Source organism: Heterodontus francisci, chromosome 2 (genome assembly GCF_036365525.1).
Source record: "Heterodontus francisci isolate sHetFra1 chromosome 2, sHetFra1.hap1, whole genome shotgun sequence".
NCBI lineage: Eukaryota > Metazoa > Chordata > Chondrichthyes > Heterodontiformes > Heterodontidae > Heterodontus > Heterodontus francisci.
The window spans coordinates 182,609,572-182,619,011 of record NC_090372.1 but is presented as its reverse complement, the minus strand read 5'-3'; the positions used below and the strand labels follow the sequence as shown (position 1 = coordinate 182,619,011).

The window sequence follows — 9,440 nt, the reverse complement described above, 5'->3', positions numbered from 1 at the left end:
CCAGCAGCTTTTTTCCAATCTCCAATATTTGTATAATTCTGCTTCTTCAACAGCATCTCCCAAACCTGCGACCTCCACCATCTAGAATATGGGCAACGAGTAGGAACACTGTCACTTTCAAGTTCCCCTTCAAGTCGCACACACCATTCTGACTTGGAAATATATCACCGTTTCTTCACTGTCGCTGGGTCAAAATCCTGAAACTCCCTCCCTAACAGCACTGTGGGAGTACCTTCACCATGCAGACTGCTGCAGTTTAAGAAGGCAGCACAGTGGCGCAGTGGTTAGCACTGCAGCCTCACAGCTCCAGTGACCCAGGTTCAATTCTGGGTGCTGCCTGTGTGGAGTTTGCAAGTTCTCCCTGTGACTGTGTAGGTTTTTGCGGTGTGCTCTGGTTTCCTCCCACAGCCAAAGACTTGTGGGTTGATAGTTAAATTGGCCATTATAAATTGCCCCTAGTATCGGTAGGTGGTAGGGGAATTGAGAGGATGTGGTAGGAATGTAGGATTAGTATAAACGGGTGGTTGATGGTCGGCACAGACTCGGTGGGCCGAATGTTTCAGTGCTGTATCTCTAAATAAATAAAGGCAGCTCACCACCACCTTCTCAAGGGCAGCTAGGGATGGGCAATAAAGCCGCCCGTGCCATTGCCCGGGAATTAATTTTTAAAAATAAAAGTGTTCAAATAAAATGAAGAAAAAAGATCTGAAATGAATTTATGATTTTTCTCCCTTGCAATGTCCAGATGGGTAATCTTTAATTGCCTGACTAGATCAGGAAAAAGCTGGAGCGTTGTGAGTCCCAGATGTCATCCAAAATGTCAAGTGACGACCTAAGTGTTTTGTTTCTGGTCTCAGGCGCCCCATCCCATCCGATCCCAGTCCCTCCATCACCCTCCAGGCAATGACATCACCCTTAACTCAGCGTCACGCCCACGCAGTGACGTCGTCAGCCAGGAATGTGTTTCCGGGGGAGGGCGGCAGCTTCGCTCGGCTGAACTCGGAACCGTTCGGCAGTGCTCGAGGAGCAGTCGGCGTCTGAACGGAGCGAGAGTGAAGGGAGCTGCCACCACCGCTGGACGGAGCGACGTCCCGGAGAGAAACGGAGCCAGGCGTAGGGGCGGGGAGGGGGGAAAAGAAAAAGAGGCAAAGCGCCCTTTGAAGTCAGAGCGTTAAAGCGGGATAGCTTGTGCTGATAATAACTGCCGCCGCTGCCCCCTCCCTTCAGAGGAGACCCGCCGGGGCCAAAGGAAATCTTAACGGCTGTAAATATCGTTAGTCTGATAGACTTTTGTTTCAAAGGTAAGCGGTCCGGTCCGTGGTAATGTTAAACCTGTTCGGTGTCTCATTGCTCTTTACCGCCTGTTGTCTGCCCGACCCTGAATCCGGGGGGGGGGGGGGAGAGAGAGAGGCATCCACAGGAGGATTTTTTTTTTTGTCTATCTCCTGCCGCAAAAAGGGCTGGAATGTGATACATGTCCTATTTTTGGGTGGGGAACATGCAGCTAGTTTAAATATATATCTTTTTCATATATATTACACACACAGAAGGGGGGAGGGTAGGGGTGATGAAGCTGCGAATCTTGTCGAGTCCAATCTGCTACTGTAAATGTGGAGACAACTGTTTTCGTGGACATTTTTAGCATCAGAATTTGGGCCATTTCTTATCAGCCCGATTGAGCCTTTATTCTCTTCCCCCCCCCCCCCCCCGAAAAAAAACTTTTAGTCCCATATCAAAGCAGTTTTTTTATCACTCATTTCTATTCTCGAGCTGTATCTTCAGATCTGCAATCTTGAATGTTTTTAATGACAGTTAAACAACCAGAGTTTGTTCTAGAGTGTTGCATGGTTTTCTGTTTTAGTGGCCTTAGGGCGTGTATTTTATTTTGCTTTGTCTTTTGTCTAAAAGTCATAGAATGGTAGCTGTTTGACTGCCTTTTATTAATTTTAGTTTTAACTCCGGTTGAAAAAAGATCCAATTTTTTGATAGTTTTAGGGAATTTACAAGTAATAAAAAAAAGCTAACATTGGTGGAACACCCTGTGCTGTAGGCATGTTACAGCTGATATAACAGACATTTTTAATTACCATGTCAGGCTTTGTACTGTGCAAATGATGGTCTGTGACCTATTCTGTTTGTATTTCACATTCGTATAAGCACAAATAAGGAAATAGGTTTCAGCAGACAAGAGGTTTTGAAACATATTAGCCATTCCAATTGTTAATGTACCAATTTCAGTTGAGGAAAAGGAAGACTAATTTTAGTTCACTTTTCAAACTTTGCTTATATTTTAGTGAAGGGCAGTGTAAAAGTATCTTCCAAAATGAATCAGAAGACAGTTAAAGATTCTGCTTTACTTGTGACTTTCTGCCCACTAAACCAAAGTTTAGGTCTTTTGTGAGGACTTATAAATCCAAGGAAAAACATATCAACAGGTTTATAAAACTTTGACAACTATTCTGCAGATACAGTGTGTTATTTATCTTGTCACATTGTGTATCACAAGACGAATGTGCATTGATGAATGATGGTTAATGTACTGAAGCTACAGAGAAAATGCTAGGTTCAAACCCTAATCTGTTCAATTTGTTGATCTTGGCTGGAGTGGCTGTGAGGACGCAACCACTGACCCTGTGCTAGAAAAGGCAAAATTAGCTAGATTTTCCACTTGTCAGTGATTCCTTACTGTAAAGCAATTACATATGTATCAGAAGACGAGATCATTGGGATTAGGTACGATACCTCCTTTTTTTTGATGAGCCTACTGCAACTCACCACCTCAGTTTGTATATGAGCAGTGACTATTCAAGCAAGATGCTAGAAGGTTCTTGTAGGACAGTCATTCCATTATGAGTCAGTGTTCTTCAGGAGAGGAGAAAATTGGGGAATAAAATCAGATACATTGTTTAAATTTGGCTTGTCTTCAAGATGAAAGTATAGTGTTGTCTTAGTTGGTGAACTATTGTGGCACCTTATCTTTAAATTGCTTCTTTGTACTCTGGTACATGTTAACTGTATACAGACTGAAATTCAATTCAATTCATTTTAAACATTTAGATCATAAAATTAGGTCTTGTTACAGCTGCTGACCATGTTTGCCATCAGTCAGATTTTTAAGTGCATGTTTTTACACTTGTATCTTGTAACATGAGTACCATGTACTGTAATATGCCATGTAAATGTTCTTTTATAAGACGTATATGTGATGACTAAAGAAAAACTAAGTTTTAATCAATATAAACAGAACAAAGTTCAATGTGGAACTGAAAAATGATTCTTTATTATAGCAAAAGTTGATTTTCAGCTTACTACTTTGCCAAGCAACATTGCTCGACTGGAATTTTAGATTACTTGCTGACAGGCGAGCCAATATAGTGTTGTGGATATTTGCTGGGGAGCGTGCCTTGTGTCTGATGTGCAATCTGTCAAATAAGATGTAGACTGAGGCCCTGTCTGACCCCTCAGGTGGGGACAAAAGTCTCATGGTATGATTCGGAGATGAGCAGAAGATTTTTCCTCGTGTCCTGCCAATATTTATCCTTTAACCAACATTAATAAAAAGTAACTGGTCACTTGATGCATCATGTTGTGCGACTCTACTGTGTGTTAATTGGCTGTCACATTTCCCCACTTTACAACAATGACTACCTCACAAGTTCTTCTTTGGCTTTGAACCACTTTGGGATAGACTGAGGTCATAGTTGTAAGTTGGTTCTTCTCGCCCTACCAATCCGTGCCACAACATGTTGGAGCTGCAATGCAGAAAGGCGTTTATGAAGTGTCTTTCATGCCCTCAGGCCATCCCAAAGTTCTAAGCCAACTAATTGCTTTTAACAGGCATTTGGGCTTTAGTTTAATATCACATCCACAAGACAGAACCTCTTGTGCTGCACTCCTTTAGTACAGCACTGACATGTTAGCTTGGTTATGACCTTAAACCAGAGCACCTAGAAAAATTTCAGTTAATCAGGGACAGCCAGCATGGATTCATGATGGGAAGGTCATGCCTGACAAATCTCACTGAAATTTTTGAAGAGGTGACTAAGGTAGTGGACAGGGGAGTGTCTATAGATGTTATTTATATGGACTTCCAGAAGGCATTTGATAAAGTCCCTTATAAGAGACTGTTAACTAAGGTAGAAGCCCATGGAGTTGAGGGAAAATTATTGACATGTTTAGAAAGTTAGTTGAGTGGTAGGTGACAGAGAGTGGGGATAATGGGTAAGTACTCCGATTGGCAGGATGTAACTAGTGGTGTCCCGCAGGGATCTGTGTTGGTGCCTCAATTATTCACATTATTATTAACGACTTGGATGATGGCATAGTAAGTCATATATCCAAATTTGCTGATTATACAAAGTTAGGCGGCATTGTAGACAGTCTAGATGATAGCATAAAATTGCAAAGAGATATTGACAGACTAGGTGAGTGAGCAAAACTCTGGCAGATGGATTTCAATGCGGGCAAGCGTGAGGTTATCCATTTTGGATCAAAAAAGGATAGAGCAGGGTACTTTCTAAATGGTAAGAGGTTAAGTACAGTGGGTGTCCAAAGAGATTTGGGGGTTCAGGTGCATAGATCTTTAAAATGTCACGAGCAAGTGCAGAAAATAATCAAAAAGGCTAGCCTTTATATCTAGAGGATTGGAGTATAAAGACACAGAGGTTATGCTGCAGCTGTACAAAACCCTGGTTAGACCCCACGGAGTACTGTGAGCAGTTCTGGCCACCACATCTTAGGAAGGATATTTTGGCCTTGGAGGGAGTGCAACGTAGGTTTACAAGAATGATACCTGGATTACAGGGGTTATGTTACGAGGAGAGATTATGCACATTAGGCCTGTTTTCGCTGGAATTTAGAAGGTTAAGGGGTGATCTGATTGGTCTTCAAGATATTAACAGGAAAAAACAGGCTAGATAAAGATAAACTATTTCCACTGGTTGGAGATTCTAAAACTAGGGGGCATTGTCTAAAAATTAGGAGCAGACCGTTCAGGAGTGATGTTAGAACATAGAACAGTACAGCACAGTACAGGCCCTTCGGCCCACGATGTTGTGCCGGACCTTTAACCTACTCTAGGATCAAACTACCTACATACCCTTCATACTACTATCATCCATGTACCTATCCAAGAGTTGCTTAAATGTCCCTAATGTATCTGCTTCTACTACCACCGCTGGCGGCGCATTCCACGCACCCACCACTCTCTGTGTAAAGAACCTACCTCTGACATCTCCCCGAAACCTTCCTCCAATCACCTTAAAATTATGCCCCCTGGTGATAGCCCTTTCCACCCTGGGAAAAAGTCTCTGGCTATCCACTCTATCTATGCCTCTCATCATCTTGTACCCCTCTATCAAGTCACCTCTCATCCTGCTTCTCTCCAATGAGAAAAGCCCTAGCTCCCTCAACCTTTCTTCGTAAGACATGCCCTCCAGTCCAGGCAGCATCCTGGTAAATCTCTGCACCCTCTCTAAAGCTTCCACATCCTTCCTATAATGAGGCGACCAGAACTGAACACAATATTCCAAGTGTGGTCTAACCAGGGCTTTATAGAGCTGCAGCATAACCTCGTGGCTCTTAAACTCAATCCCCCTGTTAATGAAAGCCAACACACCATACGCTTTCTTAACAACCCTATCAACTTGGGTGGCAACTTTGAGCGATCTATGGACATGGACTCCAAGATCCCTCTGTTCCTCCTTCTTTTCTTTTGGGCCTCCTTATCTCGAGAGACAATGGATACGCGCCTGGAGGTGGTCAGTGGTTTGTGAAGCAGCGCCTGGAGTGGCTATAAAGGCCAATTCTGGAGTGACAGGCTCTTCTACAGGTGCTGCAGAGAAATTTGTTTGTTGGGGCTGTTGCACAGTTGGCTCTCCCCTTGCGCCTCTGTCTTTTTTCCTGCCAACTACTAAGTCTCTTCGACTCGCCACAATTTAGCCCTGTCTTTATGGCTGCCCGCCAGCTCTGGCGAATGCTGGCAACTGACTCCCACGACTTGTGATCAATGTCACACGATTTCATGTCGTGTTTGCAGACGTCTTTATAACGGAGACATGGACGGCCGGTGGGTCTGATACCAGTGGCGAGCTCGCTGTACAATGTGTCTTTGGGGATCCTGCCATCTTCCATGCGGCTCACATGGCCAAGCCATCTCAAGCGCCGCTGACTCAGTAGTGTGTATAAGCTGGGGATGTTGGCCGCTTCAAGGACTTCTGTGTTGGAGATATAGTCCTGCCACCTGATGCCAAGTATTCTCCGAAGGCAGCGAAGATGGAATGAATTGAGACGTCGCTCTTGGCTGGCATACGTTGTCCAGGCCTCGCTGCCGTAGAGCAAGGTACTGAGGACACAGGCCTGATACACTCGGACTTTTGTGTTCCGTGTCAGTGCGCCATTTTCCCACACTCTCTTGGCCAGTCTGGACATAGCAGTGGAAGCCTTACCCATGCGCTTGTTGATTTCTGCATCTAGAGACAGGTTACTGGTGATAGTTGAGCCTAGGTAGGTGAACTCTTGAACCACTTCCAGAGCATGGTCGCCAATATTGATGGATGGAGCATTTCTGACATCCTGCCCCATGATGTTCGTTTTCTTGAGGCTGATGGTTAGGCCAAATTCATTGCAGGCAGACGCAAACCTGTCGATGAGACTCTGCAGGCATTCTTCAGTGTGAGATGTTAAAGCAGCATCGTCAGCAAAGAGGAGTTCTCTGATGAGGACTTTCCGTACTTTGGACTTCGCTCTTAGACGGGCAAGGTTGAACAACCTGCCCCCTGATCTTGTGTGGAGGAAAATTCCTTCTTCAGAGGATTTGAACGCATGTGAAAGCAGCAGGGAGAAGAAAATCCCAAAAAGTGTGGGTGCGAGAACACAGCCCTGTTTCACACCACTCAGGATAGGAAAGGGCTCTGATGAGGAGCCACCATGTTGAATTGTGCCTTTCATATTGTCATGGAATGAGGTGATGATACTTAGTAGCTTTGGTGGACATCCGATCTTTTCTAGTAGTCTGAAGAGACCACGTCTGCTGACGAGGTCAAAGGCTTTGGTGAGATCAATGAAAGCAATGTAGAGGGGCATCTGTTGTTCACGGCATTTCTCCTGTATCTGACGAAGGGAGAACAGCATGTCAATAGTCGATCTCTCTGCACGAAAGCCACACTGTGCCTCAGGGTAGACGCGCTCGGCCAGCTTCTGGAGCCTGTTCAGAGCGACTCGAGCAAAGACTTTCCCCACTATGCTGAGCAGGGAGATTCCACGGTAGTTGTTGCAGTCACCGCGGTCACCTTTGTTTTTATAGAGGGTGATGATGTTGGCATCGCGCATGTCCTGGGGTACTGCTCCCTCGTCCCAGCACAGGCATAGCAGTTCATGTAGTGCTGAGAGTATAGCAGGCTTGGCACTCTTGATTATTTCAGGGGTAATGCTGTCCTTCCCAGGGGCTTTTCCGCTGGCTAGGGAATCAATGGCATCACTGAGTTCCGATTTGGTTGGCTGTATGTCCAGCTCATCCATGACTGGTAGAGGCTGGGCTGCATTGAGGGCAGTCTCAGTGACAGCATTCTCCCTGGAGTACAGTTCTAGGTAGTGCTCAACCCAGCGGTCCATCTGTTTGCATTGGTCAGTGATTATGTCCCCTGATTTAGACTTGAGGGGGGCGATCTTCTTGATGGTTGGCCCAAGAGCTCTCTTCATGCCATCATACATTCCTCTGATGTTTCCGGTGTCTGAGGCCAGCTGAATATGACTGCATAGGTGTTGCCAGTAGTCTCTGTTTGTGGGAGAGAGTTCCAAACCTCTACCACCCTTTGCATGAAGTGCTTCCTAACATGGCAGGTCATGCCTCACAAGCCTTACTAAATTCTTTGTTCCTCCACACTACCAAGAATCCTGTCTTTAAGCCTGTATTCTGCATTCAAATTCGACCTTCCAAAATGAATCACTTCACACTTTTCCAGGTTGAACTCTATCTGCCACTTCTCAGCCCAGCTCTGCATCCTGTCAATGTCCCGTTGCAACCTACAACAGCCTTCCACACTATCCACAACTCCAGCAACCTTGGTGTCATCGGCAAACTTGCTAACCCAGCCTTCCACTTCCTCATCCAAGTCATTTATAAAAATCACAAAGAGCAGAGGTCCCAGAACAGATCCCTATGGAACACCACTGGTCACCGAGCTCCAGGCTGAATACTTTCCATCTACTACCACCCTCTGTCTTCTATGGGCCAGCCAATTCTGTATCCAGACAGCCAACTTTCCCTGTATCCCATGCCTCCTTACTTTCTGAATGAGCCTATCATGGGGAACCTTATCAAACGCCTTGCTAAAATCCATATACACCACATCCACTGCTCTTCCTTCATCAACGTGTTTTGTCACATCTTCAAAGAATTTAGTAAGGCTTGTGAGGCATGACCTGCCATGTTAGGAAGCACTTCATGCAAAGGGTGGTAGAGGTTTGGAACTCTCTCCCACAAACAGCAGTTGAAGTTAGAACAGTTGTTAATTTTAAATCTGTGATAGATTTTTGTTAAGCAAAGATATTAAGGGATATGGGCCAAGGGCAGGTATGTGGAGTTAAGCCGCGGATCAGCCATGATCTCATTGAATGGTGCGACAGGCTCAAGGGGCTGACTGGCCTACTCCTGTTCCTATCATATGTTCCTATATCTTCCTAAGTCTCTGGAGTGGGGTTTCAACCCATGATTTTATTAATTTTTTTTTTGCAGTATTGTGGAAAATGAATTGTTTTTTTTATTTGTTCATGGGATGTGCGCATTGCTGGTTGGCCAGCATTTATTGCCCATACCTAATGGTCCTTGAGAAGGTGGTGGTGAGCTGCTGCCTTGAACCACTGCAGTCCTTGGGGTGTAGGTACACCAACAGTGCTGTGAGGAAGGGAGTTCCAGGGTTTTGACCCAGTGACAGTGAGATAGTTCCATGTCAGGATAGTGTGTGGCTTGAAGGGGAACTTGCAGGTTCCCCATGCATTTGCTGCCCTTGTCCTTCTCCGTGGTAGAGGTTGCAGGTTTGGAAGGTGCTGTCAAAGGAGCCTTGGTGAATTGCTGCAGTGCATCTTGTAGTTGGTACACACTGCTGTCACTGCGTCAGTGGTGAAGGGAGCGAATATTGAAGGTGCTGGATGGGGTGCCAATCAAGCAGGCTGCTTTCCCTGGTTGGTGTCTAGCTTCTTGAGTGGTGTTTGAACTGCACCCATCCAGACAAGTGGAGAGTATTCCATCACACTTCTGTAGATAAACAGGTTTTGAGAAGTCAAGAGATGTTACTCGCCGCAGAATTCCCAGCCTCTGACCTGCTCTTGCCGCAACAGCATTTAAGTGGCTTCTCCAGTTCGGTTTCTGGTCAGTGGTGACCCCCAGGATGTTGATTCAGCAATGGTAATGCCATTGAATGTCAAGGATAGATGGTTAGATA

The 9,440-nt window shown here is 45.3% G+C and overlaps 1 protein-coding gene across 1 annotated transcript in view; it reads left to right on the top strand.

Annotated features, from left to right (window-relative positions):
* The first annotated feature begins 984 nt into the window (after window positions 1-984).
* LOC137349188 (integrin beta-1-like) overlaps window positions 985-9,440 on the top strand; it is a 126,184-nt gene continuing 117,728 nt past the window's right edge. The window contains exon 1 of the mRNA XM_068014616.1: window positions 985-1,301. The gene's annotated coding sequence lies outside the window, so the exon portion shown is untranslated. The remainder of the gene's footprint in view (window positions 1,302-9,440) is intronic.